Source organism: Callithrix jacchus, chromosome X, assembly GCF_049354715.1.
Source record: "Callithrix jacchus isolate 240 chromosome X, calJac240_pri, whole genome shotgun sequence".
Taxonomy (NCBI): domain Eukaryota; kingdom Metazoa; phylum Chordata; class Mammalia; order Primates; family Cebidae; genus Callithrix; species Callithrix jacchus.
Window position 1 is genome coordinate 60,567,124 of NC_133524.1, and position 24,177 is coordinate 60,591,300.

The 24,177-nt window shown below is 41.0% G+C and overlaps 1 protein-coding gene across 7 annotated transcripts in view; it reads right to left on the minus strand.

Annotated features, from left to right (window-relative positions):
• SPIN4 (spindlin family member 4) overlaps nt 1–24,177 on the minus strand; it is a 292,612-nt gene that overhangs the window by 123,294 nt on the left and 145,141 nt on the right. For 4 of the 7 annotated variants that reach the window (XM_078362632.1, XM_035289292.3, XM_078362631.1 and 1 more), the window contains 2 exons: nt 19,568–19,631; nt 17,673–17,800 (listed from right to left, as the gene is read on the minus strand). The exons of 2 other annotated variants lie outside the window; for them this stretch is intronic. The gene's annotated coding sequence lies outside the window, so the exon portion shown is untranslated. Of the gene's footprint in view, nt 1–11,693; nt 14,402–17,672; nt 17,801–19,567; nt 19,632–24,177 lie in introns of those variants that run through there. One more of the 7 variants, XR_004738777.3, reaches the window with a different exon arrangement.

The window sequence follows — 24,177 nt, forward strand, 5'->3', positions numbered from 1 at the left end:
AAAAGTATTTTCCAGCTTGGATTCATTCTCTTCATCACATTCAGGGGCACCTATCAAATGCAGATTAGGTCTCTTCACATAGTACCACATTTCTTTGAGACTTCATTCATTCCTTTTTGCACTTTTTTCTCTAATCTTGGTTTCTTGTTTTATTTCATCGAGTTGATCTTCGACCTCTGATATTCTTTCTTCTGCTTGGTCAGTTCAGCTGTTGAGACTTCTGCATGCTTTGCGAAGTTCTCATTTTGTGTTTTTCAGCTCCATCAATTCACTCATTTTCCTCTCTAAGTTGTCTATTCTTGTTATCATTTCCTCAAATCTTTTTTTAAAGTTCCTAGTTTCTTTGCATTGCGTTTGAAAGTGTTCTTTTAGCTCACCGAAATTTCTTATTACTCACTTTCTGAAGTCTGATTCTGTCATTTCATCACATTCATTATCTGTCCAGCTTTGTTCCCTTGCTGGTGAGGGGTTGTTGTCCCTTGAAGGAGGCGAGGCGTTCCAGTTTCTGGTGTTTTCCTCCTTTTTGCGCTTGTTTCTTCCCATCTCTGTGGATTTATTCACCTGTTGTATGAGTAGTTGCTAACTTGTCGATTGGGTCTCTGAGTGGATGTCCAGATTTTTGATGATGAAGTATTTCTGTTTCTTAGTTTTCCTTCTAACAGTGTAGCCCCCTGCTGTAGGACTGCTTAGGTCCACTACAGGCCCTGCTTGCCTGGGGAACACCTGTAGCAGCTGCAGAACAGTGAGGGATGCTACCAGTTTGTTCTTCTGCTATCTTTGTCCCAGAATGATGCCCGCCAAATGTCAGTCTGATTAGTCCTTTGTGAGGTGACTCTTTGGATATACGGGGGTTAGGAAGCTGCTTAAGGAGACAGTCTCTACTATATAGGAGCTCAAGTGCTGAGCTGTGACCTCCGTTGTTCATTCAGGGCTGCTAGGCAGGTACGTTTAAATCTGCTGCAGCAAACTAATAAAGCCCCTTTTTTTCCTCAGGTGCTCTGTCCCAGGGAGTTAGGGCTTTATTTATGAGTATCTGTTGCACTGTCCTGCCCAGCTAGGAGGCAGTCTAGTCACTGCCGGCTTGTAGAGGCTATGCTGAGCTGCTCTGGGGTCCACCCTGCTGCTGTGGGCTTTGCCCTGTTGTCATGGGCTCTGCCCTGTTGCCATGGGCTCCGCCCTGCTGCCATGTGTAATTCCCTGTAGTCCTGTTTATATGGGTGTGGTTTGAACTGCCCTGGCGATGGTGGCCCGCCTCTGTAATGGTGGACTTTCTCTGTTATTGCTGGTTGCCTTGGTCACAGCAGGTTGTGTCAACAACAGCAGGCTGTGTCAGCAATGGCAGAGTACCTCCACAGGGGTGGAGTGCCTCAGTAATGGCAGACGCCCCTCCCCCACTGAGCTGCACCATCCTGGGTTCAACTCTGCTTGCTGTGAAACTCTTAACCCCGAGCGTTTCCAATTGCTGTTTTGTTTGTTTTTGTGGGGGTGGGACCCGCCCAGCCTGATCACCTGACTCCCTGCTTCAGAGCCCCTTTTATCTTTTTTTTTAAGTTGAACGGTTGACTCTCTCCCAGGTGTTCCAGTTGCCTGCTTAAAAGGTGCTGGGATCTGTGTGATTTCCGGTGCAGTGACCCACTGTGCTGGCTGAAACGATGTTGCTGCCCGGGACTCTCCTGGCCTGGCTTACTGTTTAAGTTTCATTTAATCAGATGAATGTGCTAATCTGCCTTCCCAAATCTCAAATTGCTGGCTTAACAGGGCAACCAGACCAGTGTATTTTGTACAGAGTGCTGCTGCGCTGCGGTGCCGGACCTAACAGCCACGCTGACCCAAACAGCCTCGCTGCCAGCCCATGGGGCTCCTACAGCTAGGAATCTCCTGGTCTGTGGACAATAAAGATCCGACTGGAAATGCGGCATCCACTCATCCTCTGTGCTTTCACTGGGAGCTGCAATCCTGAGTTGCTCCTATAGCACCATCTTCTCCTCCTCTCTACCAATTCTTGGTTTTTAGATAAACTTTTCAACCAGTTACCAATTAGAAAATCTTTGATTAAAAAAAAAAGAAAAAAATCTTTAAATCCCCCTATGGCTTGGAAACCCCAACTTTGAGTAGTTCCACATTTTGGGACCAAACCAATATGTATCTTTATGTATTGATTGATGGCTTATGTCTCCACAAAATGTATAAAATCAAGCTATAGCCTGAGCACCTTGGGGATATATTGTCAGGGCCTCCTGAGGCTGGGTCATAAGCACGATCCTTAATCTTCACAAAATGAACATCTAAATTGATTGAGACTTGTCTTGGATACTTTTTATTTATATTATATATTTTGTAGCTTTTGAAAATGGTATCATCTTCTTGATTTCCTTTTTATAGCTAGTTCATTATTGGTGTATGAAAACACTATTGGCTTTTATATGGTGATTTTTATTCTGAAACTTTACTAAATTTATTAATCAGATCAAAGTGTTTTTTATGAAGTCATTAGGTTTTTCTATATATAACATTTTGTCCGCTGGGCACAGTGGCTCAAGCCTGTAATCCCAGCACTTTGCGAGGCTGAGGCGGGTGGATCACGAAGTCAAGAGATCAAGACCATCCTGGTCAACATGGTGAAACCCCGTCTCTACTAAAAATAAAAAAAAATTAGCTGGACATGGTGGCACGTGCCTGTAGTCCCAGCTACTTAGGAGACTGAGACAGGAGAATTGCTTGAACCCAGGAGGCGGAGGTTGCAGTGATCCAAGATTGTGCCATTGCACTCCAGCCTGGGTAACAAGAGTGAAACTCTGTCTCAAAAAAAAAAATTTGTAATCTACAGAGAGGGTCAATTTAACCCCATCTTTTACAGTTGGGAAGGTTTTTATTACTCTTGCCTGATTGCTTGGGTATAACTTTAGTAATATGTTGAATAGAACTGGTTGAGTGGGCCTTCTTGTCATTTTAAATTTCTTAGAAAGAAAAAAATTTTTCCACTTCTTTCCATTCAACGTGATGTTAACTGTAAATTTGCCATATACAGGCTTTATTATGTCACAATATGTTCCCTCTGTTCTGACTTTATTGAAAGTTATTATCATGAAGGGATGGTTAATTAATTCAAATATTTTTTGTACCTATTGTGATGATTATACGTTTTTTGTCATTCATTCTGTTGAGGTAATTTACCACATTTATTAATTTGTATGATAAACCATCCTTGCCCACCTGGAATAAATTTTATTTGATCTTGTTGTGTTATCTTTCTAATGTGCTGTTTAATTCCCTTTGCTAGTATTTTGTTGAGGATTTAATTTGTCTATATTTATCAGAGATATTGGCCTATACTTTTTTGTGTTTATATCTAGTTTCAGAATAAAAGTAATTCTGGCCTCATAGAATCAGTTATGGAGAAATTGCTAATCTTTAATATTTTTGAATAATTTGAGGAAAATATGTGTCAGTTATTTTTTATGAGTGTGGTAGAATTTGGCATCAAAGCTATACAGTCCAGGGCTTTTCTTTGTCGAAAGTCTTTCTAATACTTATTTACGCTTGTGAGTCACTATTTGTTCACATTTCCTATTTTTTACTCATTCACACTTGTGGGCTGTATGTCTCCAGGAATTTATACATTTTCTGTTTTCCAGTTTGTTATTATATAGTTGTTCATAATAGTCTCCAATGCTAATGAAAAGAGTCAAACTCTGTAAAACATTTAAACGGATTTATTTGGAGCCAAATATGAGTGACCATGGCCATGACACAGGCTTTAGGAGATCCTGAGAACGTATGCTAAGGCAGTAGGGATGTAGCTTGATTTTATACATTTTAGGGAGACATGAACCTTCAATCAAATACATTTGAGAAATACATTGGCTAGGTCCAGAAAGGCAGGACAACTAAAAGTGGGGTCTTCCAGGTAATAGGTGGATTTAAAATTTTTCTAATTAGCCATTTGTTGAAAGAGTTATCAATAGAAAAGAATGTCTGGGTAACAATAAGACATTGTAGAAACCAAAGTTTTATCATGCAGATAAAGCCTCCAGCTAGCAGGCTTCAAAGAGAATAGATTGTAAATCTTATTTATCAGACTTAAGATCTGTGTTGATGTTAATACTGTGCACTGGTTTTTCTGTATCCCTTAGCTTTGATATTCCATATTTGCATTTTTATGTTTCAAACATCTTTTTGATTTCTGTCTTAGTTTGTTCATTGACCCAATAGTCATTCAGGAGTATACTGTTTAATTTCCATAGAGAATAGATTGCAAATCTTATTTATCAGACTTAAGATCTGTGTTGATGTTAATGCTGTGCTCTGGTTTTTCTGTATCCCTTAGCTTTGATATTCCATATTTGCATTTTTATGTTTCAAACATCTTTTTGATTTCTGTCTTAGTTTGTTCATTGACCCAATAGTCATTCAGGAGTATACTGTTTAATTTCCAAAGTTCTTGTAATTGATTTCTAGTTTTAATTCATTGTCATCTGTAAACATACTTTTTTTTTTTTTGAGACAGTGTCTTGCTCTGTCGCCAGGTGCCAGGCTGGAGTGCAGTGGCACGATTTTGGCTCACTGCAACCTCCACCTCCCGGGTTCAAGCAATTCTTCTGCCTCAGCCTCCCAGATAGCTGGGACTACAGCTGCACGCCATCACGCCCAGCTAATTTTGTATTTTTAGTAGAGACGGGATTTCACCATGTTGGCCAGGATGGTCTCAATCTCTTGACCACGTGATCTGCCTGTCTCGGCCTCCCAAACTGCTGGGATTACAGGCTTGAGCCACAGTGCCCGGCCTGTAAACATACTTTTTATGACTGAATTAAAAAATTTGTTGAGACGTGTTTTTTGGCCTAACATATGCTCTATCTTGAAGAATGTTCCATGTGTCAAAATAAACAGCAGCAGGTGCTGTTGTTGAATACCATATTCTCTAAATGTCTATTTGGCCTAAAGTGTACTTTGAATGCAAAGCATTTTGTTAATTTTCTGACTAGATAATCTGTCTAATGCTGAGAGTGTGGTGATGAAGTCTCTGACTACAATTTGAGTCTATGTCTCCACTTAGATCTAGTAGTATTTGCCTTTTGTATCTTGCTGCTCTAGTGTTGGGTGTACATATATATATATATATATATACACACACACACATATAATTTTTATAAATGCTTTCAATATCGATCCCTTTATAATTGTATAAGGACCTTCTTTGTCTCATTTTACTATTTTGACTTAAAGTCTGGTTTATTTGACATGAAAATAGCTACTACTGCATCCTTTTGCTTTCCATTTGTGTATAATTTATTTTTCAATTCCTGTACTTTCATTCTATATGTGTTTTTACAGATGAAGTGAGTTTCATATAGGTACCATACAGTTGGGTAATATTGTTGTAGATATTCAGCCAATCTATATTTTTTAATTAAAATTAATCAGTTTAAAAATTCAAGGTTATTACTGATATGGGGGGACTTATTCTTGTCATTTCATTAATTGTTTTCTGGTTGTTTTGGATATTCTTTTTCTCTTAATTTCTCTCTTACTATTCATGATTTTGGTTTGGTGGTTTATGGTAAGTGGTAACACTTGAGTCCTTCCTCTTCTTTATTTGTGTGTGTTCTACCAGTGTGTTTAATACTTCATTGTGTTTTAATGATGATAGATATTCTTTTTCTACCAGATATAGTACTTCATTAAGCATTTCATGTAGGGGTGGTGTAGTGGTAATGAATTCATTTAATTTTTGCTTGTCTTGCAAGTAATTTATTTCTTCTGAATTTATGAAGGCTGACTTTGATGAGCATACTATTCTTGGCTAGCAGGGGTATTTTTTGTTTTGTTTTTTTGGCTTTTTCTTTCAGCAGTTTAAATATGTCATCTCATTTGCTCCTGACCTGCATAGGTTCCTCCTGAAAAATCGATAGTGTGTCTGAGGAGGATTCCTTTATATGTGAGTAGTTACCTTAATCTTGCTGTTTTTAGAAATCTCTGTCTTTGACTTTTGACAGTGTGACTACAATGTGACTTGAAAAAAAACTTTTTGAGGTGCATCTGTGTGGGGATCTCTGAGTTACCTATATATGGATGTATAAATCTCTTTTTAGACTTCCAAAGTTTTTAGGTATTATTTTGTTAAATAGGCTTTCTACGCCTTTGGCTTTCTCTTCACCTGTGGAACACTCAAAATTCAAATATTTGATTATTTTATGATACCCCATATGTAGAATATGCTTTATTTAATTTTTATTTTTTATGTATTTTTTGGTGTCTAATTTCAAAAGATCTGTTTTCAGGTTCTAAAATTCATTCTTCTGGTTGATCCAGTCTATCTTTGAAGCCATCAAATGTATAATTTGCATTTACTGAATTCTTTAACTCCAGGGTTACTGTTTGCTTATTTTTAAATATGTAATATCTATCCCATTGCTGAATTTCTCATTCATATCATGAATTGATTTTCAATTTTTGGTGTTATTAATATGTCTTCTCGTATCTCACTGAGCTCATAAAACATGATGTTGAATTATTTTGACATTTCTTAAATTTATTTTTTATTGAAATTTGTTATTTGAGAATTATTTAATTCTCTTGCAAGTGTTATGAGTTTGAACTTTTATTAGAGAGTTGAATCATTTGACATTTAAAGTAAGGAGTGTTAATTTGCTATTCGTTTTTTATATGTCTTATACCTTTTGCTTCTGTCTCTATTGCAGCCTTCTTTCATGTTAACAAAATTTTCTAGTGATGTCTTTTGATTCTTTTTAAATTTTTTAATAAATATTCTGTTTATATATTTATGTTTACCATAAGGATTACATACAATATTTTAATGTTATAACAATCCTCTTAAATTAATATTAAATTAATTACATACAAAAATTCTTCTATTTTATGGCTCCTTACCCTTCCCAGTTTATGTTCTTGATGTCACAAATTACATCCTTATGTATAGTGTACCTATGAAAACATTCATAATTGTTTGCATGTTTCTTTTAAATCTCTATCAAAAATGTAGGGTACAACTCAATATTACAATATTACATAGATTGATACTAATTACATATCCTATTTATATGTATACATATAAATAGACTTTATGCATATAATGTATACACTATGTATAAATTTGTATACTCATATTTGCCTATGTATTTACCTTTACAAAAGCTATATCCTCATATATCTTTTAGTTACTGTCTAGCATCTTTTAATTAGAATATAAAGAATTCTGTACAGCATTTCTTGTAGGGTACATCTTTTTTTTTAATTGTACTTTAGGTTCTGGGGTACATGTGCAGCTCATGCAGGATTGTTGCATAGGTACACACATGGCAATGTGGTTTGTTGCCTCCATCACCCCATCACCTACATCTGGCATTTCTCCCCATGTTATCACTCCCCGACCTCCCCACATCCCCACTGTCCCTCCCTTGGGCCCTCCAACAGACCCCAGTGTGTGATGCTCCTCTCCCTGTGTCCCTGTGTTCTCATTGTTTAACACCCATCTATGAGTGAGAACATGTGATGTTTGATATTCTGTTCTTGTGTCAGCTTGCTGAGAATGATGGTTTCCAGATTTATGCATGTTCCTTGTAGGATACTTCTAGTGGTCATATGTTTCCTTGGTTTTGTTTGTTTGAAAATGTCTCATTTCTTTCTCATTTTATATATATTTGTTTCTCCAATTTTATTCATCAATGTTTTATAGTTTTGAGTATACAAATATTTCACAGCCTTGGTAAAATTTATTCCTAAGTATTTTATTTTTATTTGAATGTAAATGGAATTGTATTTTTTTTCTTTTGAGACTGAGTTTCACTCTTGTTGCCCAGGCTGGAGTGCAATGGTGCAATCTTGGCTCACTGCAACCTCTGCCTGCCTGGTTTAAGTGATTCTCCTGCCTCAGCCTCTCAAGTAGCTGGGATTACAGGCATGCACCACTACACCCAGCTAATTTTGCATTTTTAGTAGAGATGGGGTTTCTCCATGTTGATTAGGCTGTTCTTGAACTTTGGACCTCAGGTGATTCGCCAGCCTAGGTCTTCCAAAGTGCTGGGATTACAGGTGTGAGCCACTGCGCCCATCTGGAATTCTATTCTTAATTTCTTTTTCAGATTTTTCATCATCACTATATAAAATGATACTGCCAGGTACAGTGGCTCATGCCTGTAATCTGAGCACTTTGGGAGGCTGAGGCAGGCAGACCACAAGGTCAAGAGATGGAGACCATCTTGGCCAATATGGTGAAACCCCTGTTTCCACTAAAAATACAAAAATTAGCCAGGTGTGGTGGCAGCCGGGAGGCAGAGGCAGGAGAATTGCTTGAAACTGGGAGGTGGAGTTTGCAGTGAGCTGAGATCATGCCACTGAACTCCAGCCTTGTGACAGTGTGAGATTTCTTCCCAAAAAAAGAAAAAAAAAATGCTGCAGATTTTGCATATTTGATTTTGTATCCTGTGAATTTACTGAATCTGTTTATTATTTCTACCAGTTTTTTGATGGAGGCTTTAGAATTTTCTATACATATAATCATGTCATCAGCACACAAGGAAAAGTTAACTTTGTTCTTTCCAATTTTGATAACTTTTATTCATTTATTTTGCCTAACGGCTCTGGCTTGCACTTCAAGTACTATTGTAAATAGAAGTGGTGATTAGACTTCCTTGTCCAGTTCTTGATTTTAAGAAAAAATCAACTTTTCATTATTATGATGTTAGCTATGTGTTGTAACATATGGCCTTTATTGTGTTGTTACATTTATTCTGTACCTAATTTGTTGAGAAGATTTATCATGAAAAGATGTAAAATTTTGTCAAAATTCTGTACATGACAGCTAAGACCATTTGGTCTACAACAGAGAACAAGTACAGTGGCTCCTTTTTCATTTTGTGTTTCAATAATCTACCTGTTGTTACAAGTGTGGTATTTAATTCCGTTACAATAATTGCATTGCAGTCTCTGTCTCTCTTAAGATCTACTAATATTTGCTTTACATGTGTATGTGCTGTGAAATTGGGTGTATCTATATTTACAGTTGTTATATCAACTTAATTGGTTGACTTTCAATTTATATTGACCTTTTAAATTTTCCCTTATTTTTTATTTTTTTTGAGATGGAGTATCACTCTGTTACCCAGGTTGGAGTGCAGTGGTGTGATCTTGGCTCACTGAAGCCTTCACCTCCCAGGTTCAAGCAATTCTCCTTGCTTAGCCTCCTGAGTAGCTAGGATTACAGGCACCCACCACTACACCCGGCTGTTTTTTGTATTTTTAGTAAAGATGGGGTTTCACCATGTCGGCCAGGCTGATCTTGAACTTCTGACCTCGTGAACCACTTCCCTCTGCCTCCCAAAGTGCTGGGATTATAGGTGTGAGCCACCACACCCAGCCCTCCTTTTTAAATTTTTAGTCTTTTACTTAATGCCTATTTTGTCTGATATAAGTAGCTATCACTGCTCTCTTTGGTTTCAATGTCCATGGAATAAATTTTTCATCACTTAACTTTAAGTCTATGTGTGTTCTTAAAGTCAAATTAACCTCTTTTAAGCAACTTACAGTTAGGTGTTTTATTATTTAATTCATTCAGTCTTGCTGTAAGTCTTTTGATGGGAAAATTTATTTATATTCAAGGTAATTACTGATAGTAAGAACTTACTGCTGCCATTGTATTCTTTTCTGGTTGTTTGTGGATCCTTTTATTCCTATTTCCTCTCTTACTGTCTTTTTGTGATTTGATGGTTTTCCATAATATGCTTGAATTCTTTTATCTTTTTCTTTTGTATGTCTAATATACATTTTTGCTGTGTAGTTACCTACCAGACCTTGATATTTGGACTTGAATGATCCTTGTTGGCAAGACCTTTGGGAGATCTTCAGTATCTGTGAGGGGTGTCAGTAAACTCATCTGTGTCTCTCTATCCAGTAACTAGGCTCCAGGGCTGGCAATCATGAAGGCTGTAGCCAGTGATGTGTACATGTTTTACTGCAGAAGCTATTTGTAATCATAAATGTTCCAGCACAGGCCACCGAGTCGTGAGGGCTGTGTTCAGAGGTATGTGCTGAGGCTGAGTATGAGTGCACATGTGGCAGTGCTTGCTGTTGGCTTGCACATGAATGATTGCATAGGCCATCTGAGGTTCAGCAATAAGATGAAATCATCTATGCATGCATGGTCAGCTTCAGGAATAAGCTGGAAGTGCGCACACGCGTGCAGCTGCAGGAGCCAGCTGTGTGTCTAGTCAGTATGTTGGAGGGAGGAGACAAGAGGCATGGCAAGATGCTTATTCAAGCTCAAGCATGGGGCTGGACTGGCAGTATGCAATAGCCCAGCTTCAGTGACCAGCCTTGGGTGTGCAAGATGGTGGGGCTACAGCCTTCAGCAGGAGACCTGGGACTGTTTTTGGGCACAAGCACTGTAGCTGCACTGGGTCTCTGGAACAAAGCACCTGCAGAGGCAGCAGCTGGAGTGACTCCATAAAGGAAGAGTCATGGTTTAGTCATTTGGAAAATGCCAATGGATACTGTAGTGAATCACCTAGTTGGGGGCTAACCATGGTGGGAACAACTCAAGTGGCTCTAGGGAGGGGATTGGAGGGAAGAGAAAGAGAGAGAGAGAGAACATCATCTGGTCAGATATCTGGTGACTGTCAATGTTGTTTGATGGGTCCCTGGGCCAGCGTGATTGCAGCAGCAGCAGTTTTGACTCTGGGTGACTCCAAAAACAGGGAGTGTCTGAGGCACGTGGAGATTGTGAAGAAAAATACTGCAGGGCCTTCGGTGGCAAAAACTACAGAGGGTTTCCTGCTCTTTTGTTGGCAGTTTTTTCCTTACTTGTGAAAACTGCTAAGCTCCTCTTTAGAGCAAGCCAATGGTGTTAGTGATCAAGAACATGGAGTGGTTCTATGCAATGATTGCTGCAGGGGCTGCACAGCCACCAGGAGGGTTGTTAAGGTCCTCAATGGCGATGTTTGCTAGAATCCTGTGCTGAGCAGACCTCTAGGGTTCACTTTGAGACTATTCACACGGTTGATACTGATTGAACCTGTCCCCCTTTTTCCTTCCCATCTCCAGATGCCTCACCATACCAGTTCCCCCACTTATCTGGGTTGAGTGAAAGCGAAGCTGGTCATTTGGGCAACATTCCAAAAGCCCGAGGAAGCTGGTTTTATATCCTCCTCTTCTTTTCTGTGCAAATGGGGCAGACACGCTAGACCTCCCATTCCATGCTGAGAAGTGCCAGTTTGAGGAATGGGTTAATGCAGGTGAAATGAAATGATACTTTTTATACTTTTTGTGTGGTCCCTCTCAGTTTTTTTTTCACTGTATTTCTGAGGCACTTAAGTGGGCTCCTAAGCTCTTTCATTTAGTTTTATTCACAACAAATTGTTGGCTCTTTGTGGGAACAGGAAGGCTTGATTGCAGACTCCACTGTATGCTGATGTCATTATTTTCATAATTAAATTTTCAATTACAAAAAATATTTAAGAATCTTTTTTGAACATAAACTCTGGTATGCCATCTACAATGAAAATAATATTTAGTCTTTGTCTTTAAGAGGCTTCTGTAAAATGGCATAAAACTAAAGCAAAATGGATTAAATAAGTATATTATTTTCATACAATGGAATATTTATACCACAGTCAGAACTGAATAAAGTAGTTTGGGCTGTTAGAATAAAAGAGAGAAATGAATGGAGCAGAAGCAGCTCAATGCAACACAGATTTATTGGGAGAAAGACCTGCGGAGAGGGGGTACCAGTTAGTGCCAGGATCCCCTTCCCGCTTACAGGCTGGGGCAGTTATAGGTCTGGGCAGGAGATGTGTGGGATTTTTGTGCAAATGAGGTGGGGGCGATGTGTTTGGCTGCTGATAATGAAGAAATTTAGTGCAGCCAGAAGTTAGGCCTGGGACCTGACAGGATGTTTCTCAGGCTTAGGCCCTGGTGGAATTTTCCACTCTGACCAGAGTTTGTAAAATGGTGGGGGTCTGCAAAATGGTGCAGCTTAGGCTAACATTCCTATTTCTTACTTTAGTATCAAAAGGAAGAAGGGGCCGGGAGTGGTGGCTCATGCCTGTAATCACAGTAATTTGGGAGGCCGAGGCGGGCAGATCACCTCAGGTCGGGTGTTTGAAACCAGCTTAACCAACATGGAGAAACCTCGTTTCTACTAAAAGTACAAAATTAGCCAGGCATGGTGGCTCATGCCTGTAATCCCAGACACTTGGGGGACTGACACAGGAGAATCGCTAGAACCAGGGATGCAGAGGTTGCAGTGAGCTGAGATTGCAGCATTGCACACTCCAGCCTGGGCAACAATAGCAAAACTGTCTTAAAGAAAAAAAAAAGGAAAAAGGGCGTCGCTGATCATCTGGCTGCTTCCTGCTGGATAGGGGCGTTGTGATTAGGGCCCGGGTTCTGGAGCTTCAGAATGGCTTCCTCGTAGGCTCTGATATTGGACTTGGCAAAGGAAAAGGATATTTTCAATGTGTTTTTGCATGCTTGCCCGGATAAAATAACTCAGCCTTTGGGAAATGAAGCAGGATATAAGGTTAAATACACATGACCCAATCATTAGTAACAGGAGAAGGAAGATCAGGGGTTCTAGGAAGGGGGCAACCCAGGGTATCCATCTTAGAAGGGATGACCCTTGTCACCAAGAGTCCCAGACTTGATGTCAGAGCTCTGCAGCCCTGTCACGAAGCCTGCAAACTGCATTGTGAATTCATTAACACAGAAACAGCATTCTTCCTGGAGGTATATGCAGGTACCCTCTTTCTCAGCAATTAGTAGGTCTAGGGCTCTCTGGTTTTGAAGGATGACTTCCTGTGAGGAAGTCTGTTTGTTGTTGGAGACTGGTAATGGAGGTGTGCATATCTTCTAGGGTGATAAATGGTTGTGAATAACCTTTGGAATGGGTGATTGAGGTGGTTATGCCTGCTATTCCAGTGCTGAGTACAGCAGTGGTGCCTAATTCTGTTAGCAGGGTGAAGAGGTATAAAGACCATTTATTTTGTATCGGTGAAGAGGAGATAGAAGCTTCTAAAGAAATTAGAATAGTTTGGTTAGGCGGTAGGATGTTGATGGCTGGAGCTTGAAAGACCAGGGTGCAAGTTCCTGACCAGTGGGCTGGTAGGCAAATATATCAGTTTATATCACACAAAAAGAAGAGACTGGTGTGGGCAGGCAGAAGTTGTAGGTGAAGGTAGCTAGCCATGAAAGGGTGTTTTCATTCTCCCAAACTGAGTAACTGCCAGCCAGAATGGCACCTGTAAGGGCCTGATAGGGAGTGTTGGCTGGGGACTTGGGGAAGGCTGTTTGGTTTTGGAGAGAGAGAAAGAAATTGTCTTTGTCAGCCATTAACCATTGCTGCCCTGGTGTGGTGGCTGTAAGGTACCAGTTGCAGGTGAGAAAACTGTTACATTTTTTCCAGGGGGCAGCTTTAAACCAGTGACATAGAGAACAGAGTTTGCACGGGGGGAGCTGGGAATTGGATGGTAGGAAAGAAAAGAGGATTGGAGGTGAGGTTCAGGGATGTTTGGATGCTAGGTGAGCCAGAATAGCATAACAGTTACTGCCAGGCAGGGGGGACATGATTTTGTAATTAGGGTTTAGAATTGGCAGTCTACAGAGGATGTGAGGGTAAGAATAAGACCACATAGGGATTGGGGAACCTGGCCTGCCATTGTGACATGGTTTGGATTAGGGTAGATTCAGCTGAGACCTAAAAGGGGTGGGGATATGAAAAAAGTTCGAGTAGAAATGGGACCCCCATATTGGTGGTTTAGATGATGTTGTGTTGGTTTGTGTGGATGTTAGTCCAGAATCTATTAGGGGAAGGAGGCAGCAGCCCTGCTCAAAAGCATGCTGAGACAGTTGAGTTTGAAGGAAAGGTCTTTAGCTGCGTTTCCAGGTTATGAACCAGTTTCGGGCATGGATCAGCCAAGAAAGATATAGCCAAATAAGAAATGTGTAAACTCATGTCGGACTGTGTCCACGTAAGTAGTTTGGCTGAAAGAGGCATGAATCAATGGTTGTGTATAGACAAATCCAACAGTTGGAGGAGAGGGGGAGATTGCAACTGACTTAAGAGGTGGTATGTGAAGTTGATGAAGGGGGCCCAGCTGTCAGTGATTGGGGGTGGGGACTCAGAATGTCCCATAAACAGAGAAGGCAAAAGGAGAAAAAGGAGATTTGTGTAGGTGTGAAATCTTGGAAGGTGCCTTGCAGCCATAGCTCCTCGATTAGCATGAGGAATTGAGATGGATTATCTAAGGGAGTGGGGAAGGGGTACCAGGAGAGATCTGAGATAAGGTATGAAGTAAAAGATTTAAGATTGGAAGCGGAGAGTGTCATGGGCCAGAGCCTTTCGGTTGGGTTACTTCTGGAATTCTTGTTAGGCACAGCGAGGTTGGTCCTGTAGGAAAGGAAGAATATTTCTGGCGTGAGGAGACTTTGGGGTGTTGGTCAGGTGCCTTTTTACATTTGGAATGGTGTACATAATAGTGAACGTATGTTAACTTTGCAGCAGCGAGGATGGTTAATATAACCTGATAGGAACCCTTCCACTTTGTTGGAGAGGGGATGCGGGTTCTGTTACCCAGACCCAGTCTTTTGACTGTAAGGATAAGAAAGTGAGTTGGGAAGAGTCTTCAGATTTGGGGAGGTGAATGTCAGCATACTGTACTGTCGAACTAAGTGTTGTGGGAGGTGCAGTGCTGGCCAAGTGTCCTGTAAGGGAGGGGATGGGGCAAAGTTCTGTAAGATGAAAGGGCATCCATACATAAGTTCAAAAGGACTTACATTTAGAGATTTTCCGGGGAAAACCCTGAGGCACATGAGGGCCAAGGGAAGAAGTGATATTCAGTTTTTATTCTGATCTCTAGGGAAAGTTTGGTTAACTGTTGTTTTAAGAGGGCATTCACCTGTTCCACTTTACCCTAGGATTGGGGGTGATAGAGAATGTGAAAAGCCCATATGATGTTTAAAGCCTTAGAAACCTGTTGAGTGACTTGGGAGATAAACACTGGTCAATTGTTCAAATATATAGATGAGGGGTGGCCAAATCAAGTGATGATGTGTGTGAGGAAGGTAGAGACAACAGTGTGTGCCTTTTCAGTGGTAGTAAGAAAGGCTTCTATCCACCTGAAAAGGTATCTACCATCATGAGGAGATATCAGACTTTCTTTATGGTGGGGCATATGAGTGAAGTCAATTTGCCAATCCTGTCCTGGCAACTGGCCTTTGGGCCTGATGGGAGGGAAAAGGAGGTAGTTTAAGAGCTCCTTGAGGGGAAGTCTGACTGCAGGCAGAGCAACCTTTAGTGAGCTATCCAAGCCGATGGCCATAGTAAGGGAATGTATACAGGTTTTTAGAAACTGGAGCAGGGGGAGATAACACACGTGGAATTGGTTATGGATGTGGGTGAGAACAGAAAGTTATTGTGTCTTGGGTAGGATGAGTTTGTAGTCTAAGTAAAATTAGCCTTCCTTATGAACAGCCCTGGAGCCAGCAAGTGCACTTTTTTCTTCTTGGGTGTATGCTGGGGAAAATGGGTAATAACAATGGTGATCTAAGGGCTGCCTGCCAGGGTGCCAAATCTGCTAAGAAGTTTCCCTTGGTTATGACATCTGTAGCCTTTTGGTGTCTCTTGCAATGGATAATGGCGGCCTCTAGTAGTAGTTTAGCTGGCTCCAGCAGATTGTGTATGAGTTTTCCATTTATTATGGGGGTTCTTTTTGAAGTTAGAAAACTCCTTTCCTGCTAGAGTACAGTGTGAAAATGTAGGATGTGGTATGCACATTTGGAATTGGCATAAATGTTAACCCTCTTTTGCTTCGCTACAGTGAGGGCCCTGGTTAGAACAACTAGTTCCGGTTGTTGTGACATGATATGGGGTGAGAGAGCACTGGATTCTAGGAGTTTGTATTTTTTGGCAATGATGGCATAGCCAGCTGCCAGACATGGTTCCTTAAAGGAGCTTCCATCAATGAACCATGTGGGTTCCCCCTGCAAAGGGGCTTCTGAAAATGTGTTGGAAAGGGGAGGAGGGAGTCTATGTAGGTCCAGCCAAGAGTGAGGGGATTCAGAATTGCAGTACTTATAGGGAGGAGGGTGGCTGGGTTTAGAATTTTACATCTCTGGAAGGTGTTAAAGGGTTGCTGTAAGCAGAATGGTGGGAGGAAAAGAAGAGATCAATGGCTCATGAGATGCCATAAGTTATGGGAAAATGCAGTAGTAATGTGCTGATAGAGAGTGAGTTTTCGTGTCTCTGGGGCCAGCAATGTAGCTGCACCTAGAACTGTCAAGCATGGAGGCCAGCTTTGGACGACTGAGTCCAGTTGTTTTGAGAAGTATGCAATAGCTTGTGCAATGTTGCCATGGGTTTGGCAGAGAAGTCCAAGGGCAAGACCTTGATTAGAATGAACATGCAGGGTAAAGGGTTTACTGGGGTTGGGTAGTCCTAGTGCTGGGCCATTAAAAGGGCATCTTCTAGTTTTTGGAAGTTGGAGTTATGGGCAAGCTTGATCCAAACGTTCTAGGGTGGACCCACATGATGCCATGCAGAGTGATTTGGCCAATAGTTCGTAATAATCCACAGCTGGAAGTATCCCACAAGGCCCAAAAAAGAAAGGTCCTTCTTGGTGTAGGGAAGGGGCACATACCATATTAGTTCCTCACATCGGGCTAGCATGGCTCAAGAATTAGGAGTTAAGGTGAGTTGAACGTAAGTGACTTGGGTTTGAGCTACTTGAGCCTTTGTAGGTGAAACCTGATATCCATGGCCATGGAGGAAATTTAAAAGTTAGGTGATGTGTTGGATGGATAGATCAAGAGAGACTACAGAGGAGGTCATTGATGTATTGAAGGAGGGTGCTGGAACAAGGGAAAGCTTGGTTAGATCCTTGGTAAGAGCCTGTCCAAACAGGTGGGGGTTATGCTGTAACCCCTGTGGGAATGCAATCTGTTAGGTGGGTGAATGTGAGATCCAATACAGAGAAGTGTGTGGTAGATGGGGGAATATGGGACAGTAGAATATAGGGGTTGGGGACCACTGGATAGGCTGGTATCTCCGCTTGGTTAATGACATGGATATCCTGGACCAAGTGGTAAAATCTGTCTGTTTTTTTTGACAACCAGGATAAGAGTGTTTAGGGGAGAGTTAACAGCCTTGAGAATCTGAGCTTGTAAAAGTTTACACGTAATAAGTTTGAGGCCCCTGAGGCCAGTTGGGCTAAGGGGATATTGAAGCTGATAAGGGAAAATGGAGGAGTCTTGGAAGGTTATTTGGACTGGGATATGATGTGTGGCTATTGTGGTTTTAGAGACGTTCCACACTTTCGAATTGATAGAAGGTAACAGGGAGGATAGCGAAGATGAGGAAGAAGAGAGGGACACATCTGGGCAGCAGAGTAAAATAAAAGGGGTAGAATTGGGGGAGGCTAGTTGTATGGAGGCCTGGAATTTACTCAGTATGATCCACCCCAAGATAATGGTAGGGCACTAAGGGATAACTAGGAAGGAGTCGATGAAGGGCGTATTGAATAGGTTGCATAACAGGGGACCAGTCTGTGCCTGGAGGGGATTCCATTGACTCTCACAATAGATAGAACTGAGGAGGGCTGAAGAATATTCTGGTAAAACTGAGTAACTCATTCCCAGATCTAAAAGGAAGGACACAGGCTTACCAGAGACTGACAGCGTTACCCTAGGTTCCGAAGTGGTGATGGCGTTGGGGTTGGCAGGCCCTGGGCCCCGTCAGTCTTCAGCAGCCAGGTCTAGAACACTTGACAGACTGGAACCTGGGTTGGAGGACCTGTTTGAGTTAGAGTTGGTCAAGTGGGGTGAAGAGTCTTGTTGAGCGCAATCCAACTTCCAGTGTCCCTTGATACCACAGATGGGGCAAGGTTTTGAGGGTGGCCCGAGATTGGGGCAGGCTCTTGCCCAGTGACCCTGTTGGCTACACTTAAAATATGCTCTTCATGACGACTTCCATGAGGTTGAGTTGAGGATTTTTGTGTACATTGAGAAATCTTGTTGTATGGCAGCTGCAAACCTCTGGTATTTAGCCTGATCTCTTTTAAGCTTTTGGGTTTTTAGCACTTCCTCTCTATTGTTAAAGACCTTGATGGCTACTTTAAGTCTCTTTGGGAAGTTTGAGGGCCATCTTCCAGTCTTTGGAGTTTCTTTTTATGTCGAGGGCTGACTGGGAAATAAAGTGTAAGTGGAGGTAGATTCTGTCCTCGTCAGTGTCAGGACTTAAGGTGGCATCTTTAATCATGACCTCTGAAAGGTGGGAGAAAAAAAGAACAGGGTTTTTGTCGGGGGCCTTGATTGATTTCTTTATCTTTTCATACTTGATAGCCGTAAGGGTGGCTTTTTCATGCCAGCTAGGAGGCTTGTTATCACATGGCCTAGTTTCTGTGTCTGCAGAAGTTGCGTGATAATCGCAATTGGGGTCAGTTCTGGGAACAGCTAGGGTTCTAATTGGGTTATGGGCAGCTTCTTATCAATGGAGGGTGTCTGCATGGGCCTTAACCAGATACGTTCCCTTTTCTCCAGGGTGAGGGAGGAGGAGAGGATGACATAAATGTCATGCCAGATAAGATCATAGGATTGAGTGATATACAGAAATTCCTTGTGGACAAGGAGCCAAGTCTCTTTTCAAGCTGAGAGAGGTCAGCTACAGAGAAGGGAACATAACTCAGACTATTGAAGATAGTCCTCACAACTTCCCCCAAGGGGAGGACTTTAAAGGGCCTCTGGGCCTGTGCTTGGTTTTCAGCAGCAGAACGGGGCTGGGCATGAGATCAGGTATGGTGGGGAGAGGGAAGAGGAGATGGGGGACAGGGATAAGGGGTTGGGGGAGCCGAAGGGGCAGGAGGAGGAGACGGTGGTGGGAGTGGGGCTGAGGGGTGGTGGGGATTTGTCAGTTGGATCAAAATCGGAGGAGGAGGAGGGCTTGTCTGGAAGGGGAGGAATTTTGTCAGGTTTCTTATTTAAGGGGAGGATCCGGTAAGGTGAACAGGACTGACAGAGGGAATTGGCAAAATCCTGGATATAGGGCATCTCAGACCACTAGCCATTGTGCTGGAGGAAAATTTTGAAATCACGTTGAATTTGGAAGTCAAAACTTCCATTCAGGCCAGTGGCCATCATTGTCTAACTTATACTGGGTCCAGGCCACATTACAAAGGAAAATAAGGCATTTGGTTTTAATGGAGTCCGTCAAGCCTGGTGCTCAGAGGTTCCAGATGAGACATCTGAGAGGGGTGTCTTGAGGGTATTCCAAGGAGTCCTGCCCCATATGAGTGGCTGGGAAGGTGAAAAATGTGGAGGAGGGGAGTGAGTATCCCCATTTCAACCATGAGAAGGGATGGAGAAGAGCCGGGGCGTCACCACAGCTCTTCGAGGTCCCCTAGAAACTGGAGTGGCCAGTGCGTGGGCGTTCAGAGTGCATCCCCTGAGAAGGCAGGTCAGGGTCACCCAGTGGTGACTGGGGAATCCTCTTAACTGGTGCTGGGGTTTTCTGACCAACAAGCAGAAATATGAGAGGAATCAGAGGGTGGAAAGGGAAACTCACCCACAAATTGGAGGCTGGTGTTGGATGCGAAGTCCAGCAATGGGAGTGGTCCTTGCCAGAGCCACTGAGAGGAAAGAAGAGGAAGGAGAAAGTGGTGGGAGGATGGGGCCAAGAGAAAGGATTCCACCGAAGAAAGAGGAAACTGGACAGGGCTGGGAAAGGGAGGCCAACCAGGATTTGGGAATTAGCCCGGGGCGAACTGGCGCTGCCTCTTCCTTCCCAGGTTGCAAAAAAGTACCTCTCTGTTGTGGGATCCAGACCCCATCCCAAGTTTTGACACCAAATGTATGAAAGGGAGAAAGGCAGCTCAAGGACAACACAGTGTATTAGGAGAAAGGCCTGCAGATAGGGGGTACCAGCTAGCATCAGAGCCCCAGTCCCGGGCAGGAGAGGTCGGGGATTGTTCCGAAAATGGGGTGGGGGCGGTGTGTTTGGCTGCTGATAAAGGAAGAAATTTACTGCGGTCAGGGGTTAAGCCTGGAGCCTGTCTGACAGGATGAATTTATTGCCATCAGGGGTTAAGCCTGGGACCTTTCCAACAGGATGTTTCTCACAGCCCAGGCTCTGGTGGAATTTTCCACTCTCACCAGAGTTTGTAAAATGGTGGGGGTCTGCAAAATGGTGTGGCTTGGGCTAACACTGCCAACTTGCATCACTTTCACAGACAAAATATTGGGCAGAGCACCCCAGGATAATACACGAAATGAAATTGTTTTGGTAAATACTGAAAACATGCAAAACAACTCAAATGTTATTTATATATACTAAAATATGTAGTAGGATAATAATAACATACATGGAAAGATAAACACAAGAAAGAGAGGGAAATAGGATCACATTATAGCACAAAAATATTTTAATTTTATTTGGAATGAATTATTTGTTCAAAGAAAAGCTAAAACAAGTATAAAAATGTTAGAATTTAATAGATGGTATGCATTTAGGAATTTATGTTATTCCCTTTACTATTGTGCCTGTTGGAAATATTTAATTATTAATGTTAAATATTATTTTGCAAAGATTAAAAAGGTGTATTAATAAACTTATAGGGATAGAAATACATAAATATGATAAATAAATCAATTATAGTAAAATGCTAATATTAGAAGATTGGTTCTGAATAGTTGGATACTCAAAACCTAATTCATTTAACATTTCGGAATGTTTAAATAAAATGTTTGACTAAAATAATAACAGTGATCAGTTTTTGAAATGAAACGAACAAATGACACAACAAAATGAATATTTATTTCTAACCCAGCAGTTGTTTGTGTTGTCTATGAATCAATGATAGGATGAAATAAAACTTCTCAAATTGGAACCACAAATATGTGTGGTAAAATTTTGATGCTAGCATGCAATTTATTTAAATGAAAAAGAAACAAGGAAAATACCCAAATATTGCCAATACACAGAAATAAAAATGAAAAATAATTAAATTAAAAGTTAGGCACTAAAAACAGTATTTCAAAAAGTCTATTTTAAATACAATATAGAAGATGAGTATAAGAAATACACACAAACTTTATTTTCCTCAAGATTACTGACTAGAAGTTTTCCGACATGTCTCATCCACTTAGAAGAACAAAAATAGTTGTTCTTCTCTGAAAATTATATAACAAGGAACAAAGCAGTTAAGCAGAAAAGTCAAAAGAAAATTCTGAATCCAAGAATGAGAAGGAGGGCATGAAGCTCTCTTGGCTGGAACCAGCTAAATACTGGGTATAGGTATGAATCTCCAATATGGGAGAGCATGACTGAGTGCCTCTCTGAAGTCCACTTTTTCACTGGGGAATGGTGAAATACAGGCCACAGGAGAGCACCTAAATTCTCTGAATCCCTAGACCTAACTTGGGGAATGGCCAGGAGACTATAAGAAAGAACAGGTTGGAAAGTGTTCCATGCACTTTCCCAGGGGTACCTAAAGAAAAATGACATTCTAGAGTTTAGTTCTTAGCAAGCTCTGTGGGGTCAAGGGAGCTTAGAGCAGTGGCAATCTTTGTCATTAGAGAGACTTGCACTGAGGCATGGACAACTAGGCCTCAAATGGGGAGGAGCTCCCACAACCAGAACAGAGATATGAGTGTAGTGTGGACTCCAGCTGTGGGTACCAGAACTGAGCTCTTCCAGGACCAGAGCAGGAGAATTCCCTGGGAGGCATGGTATTGACCAAGTCAGTGACTTCTAATACTAGGGGTTTTGTTGGAAACTAGAAGAAAATTGCAGTGACTAGCCAAATATCCAAACTGTTTGCCACATTTGGTACAGGAGAGTGAATGATGTCAGTTCTGAGGTGTGGGGGGAAGCACATTTCACTTTCACTGGCTAAAAATGTGGCACTGGGACCACCTCTCCCTCTCTGTTCTGAGACCTTGATGCAAAAACAGTTGCCCCTTACCCATGCATTTTTCCAGAGGCCTGAGTACCATCTTGCCACCCCCAACAGGACTGGTGCTTTAATCCACCATTGTAGATCCTGACTGTAAACTTCCTATGACTGGTTCTGCTTAGTTTCAACTCCAACCCAAGGCAGAACATGAGACTCATGCCCCTGAACATCCCATGGTCTAATCACCACCTGGGACACTTGAGCAATTTTCCCAGATGAAGAGGTTGGGCATAAACACTTCTGACACCACTTTAGTTGGCTCTAACCTGCAAGCACCAACTACTGGCATGGAGGTGAACTTGCACAGGCCATTACAATAACAGCTGACATAAGACTACAACACTCAGGAATGAGAAAATGTTTTTATGACCGCTGCTACCTACATGATCCATGCCACCCCAGCTGTTCAGTACAGGAAGTCATGAGAGCACTCACCCATTTAGTATACCTGGAATTTGAGGAAGATCACATTAAGGGTATTTATAACCAAAGAAATCATACGATCTTTGCCACTGCACACAGCCAAGCAGCTTTACACAACATACACCAGAGTCACATCAAGAATAGGCTCCCTCAGGAAAGTAAATTAAAAAATAATAAAAAAGACTGATATGCCAGATATGCAGAGATCAATGTAAAGATACAAGAACCATGAAAAATCAAGGCATTGTGACACTTTCAAAGGATCACAATAATTCTCCAGCAATAGATTTTAACAAAAAAATCCTCAAAATGCCAAATAAGTAAGTCAGAATATTGATCTTTAAAAATCTCAATGAAATGCAAAAAAAAAGAAACCAATACAAAGAAATAAAAAATCAATTCAGAATATAAATAATCAACTTATCAATAATATAAATACCTTTAAAAAATCATGTCAAAAATTCAATAATATACCAGAACAAGCAAAATAAAGAATCTCAGAACTTGAAGACAGGTGTGTTAAAATAGCCCACTAAGACAAAAACTTTTAAAAAGAATTAAAGAGAATGAGAAAAGCCTTCAAGGGCTGGGCGCGGTGGCTCACGCCTGTAATCCCAGCACTTTGGGAGGCCGAGGCGGGTGAATCACGAGGTCAAGAGATCGAGACCATCCTGGTCAACATGGTGAAACCCCGTCTCTACTAAAAATACAAAAAATTAGCTGGGCATGGTGGCACGTGCCTGTAATCCCAACTACTCAGGAGGCTGAGGCAGGAGAATTGCCTGAACCCAGGAGGTGGAGGTTGCTGTGAGCTGAGATCGTGCCATTGCACTCCAGCCTGGGAACAAGAGTGAAAACTCCGTCTCAAAAAAAATTAAAAAAAGGCTTTCAAGACTCATGAGATTAAGATCTACTCAATTTTCAAATTATTTGTATTCCCAAAAAGGAATAAAAATTTTAAAATTATAGAAAACCTATTTAAAGAAATAACTGATGAAAGCTTTCAGATTATACAAAGAAATGTACACATTCAGGGGGCCCAGCAATGTCTTGGAAAATATATTATAAAAAGGAATTCACTACAACATACTCTCATCAGATTGTCTAAAAAATGTGAAAAAAATTGTAAAATTATCAAGAGAAAAGTGTCTGAGGACCCATAAGGAAACCCTATCAGACTAAGTGAAGACATATTAGCAGAAAACTTAAAAGTTGGGACAAAATGAGTCAGTATTATCAAATGTTATAAAAAGCTGCAGTCAAGAATTTTATATACAGCTAGATTAAGCTTCAAAGATGAGGGAGAAATAATTTCCAGAGAAGCAAATGCTGAGGAAATTCATCACCACTGCACTGACTTATGAGAAATACCCAAAGGAATCCTAAACATGGAAATGAAAGGTCAATATCCACCATCATGGAAACAACCAGAAAAACAAACTTCACAGGTATTGTAAAACAATCACACAAATGATGAAGAGAAGTAAATTAAATGTTGGTTCAATATAATATCACCAAACTTCAAAGACTAACAGAGAAAAATAATTTATAAAACAGCTAGATAATACTTTTACACATTTTTATTTTTTAACGAAATGACAGTTACTAAATGTAACATATCATTATTAACCCTAAATATAAATGGATTAACTGGTCCACTTAAAAGACATAGTTTAACAAAATGGATTTAGAAAACCATGATCCAATCCTATGAAGCGTATAAGAAACTCACTTTACCTCTAAAGATACCTTTAGACCTAAAGCAAAGGATGAAAAAAATGTGCAAATAGAAACAGAA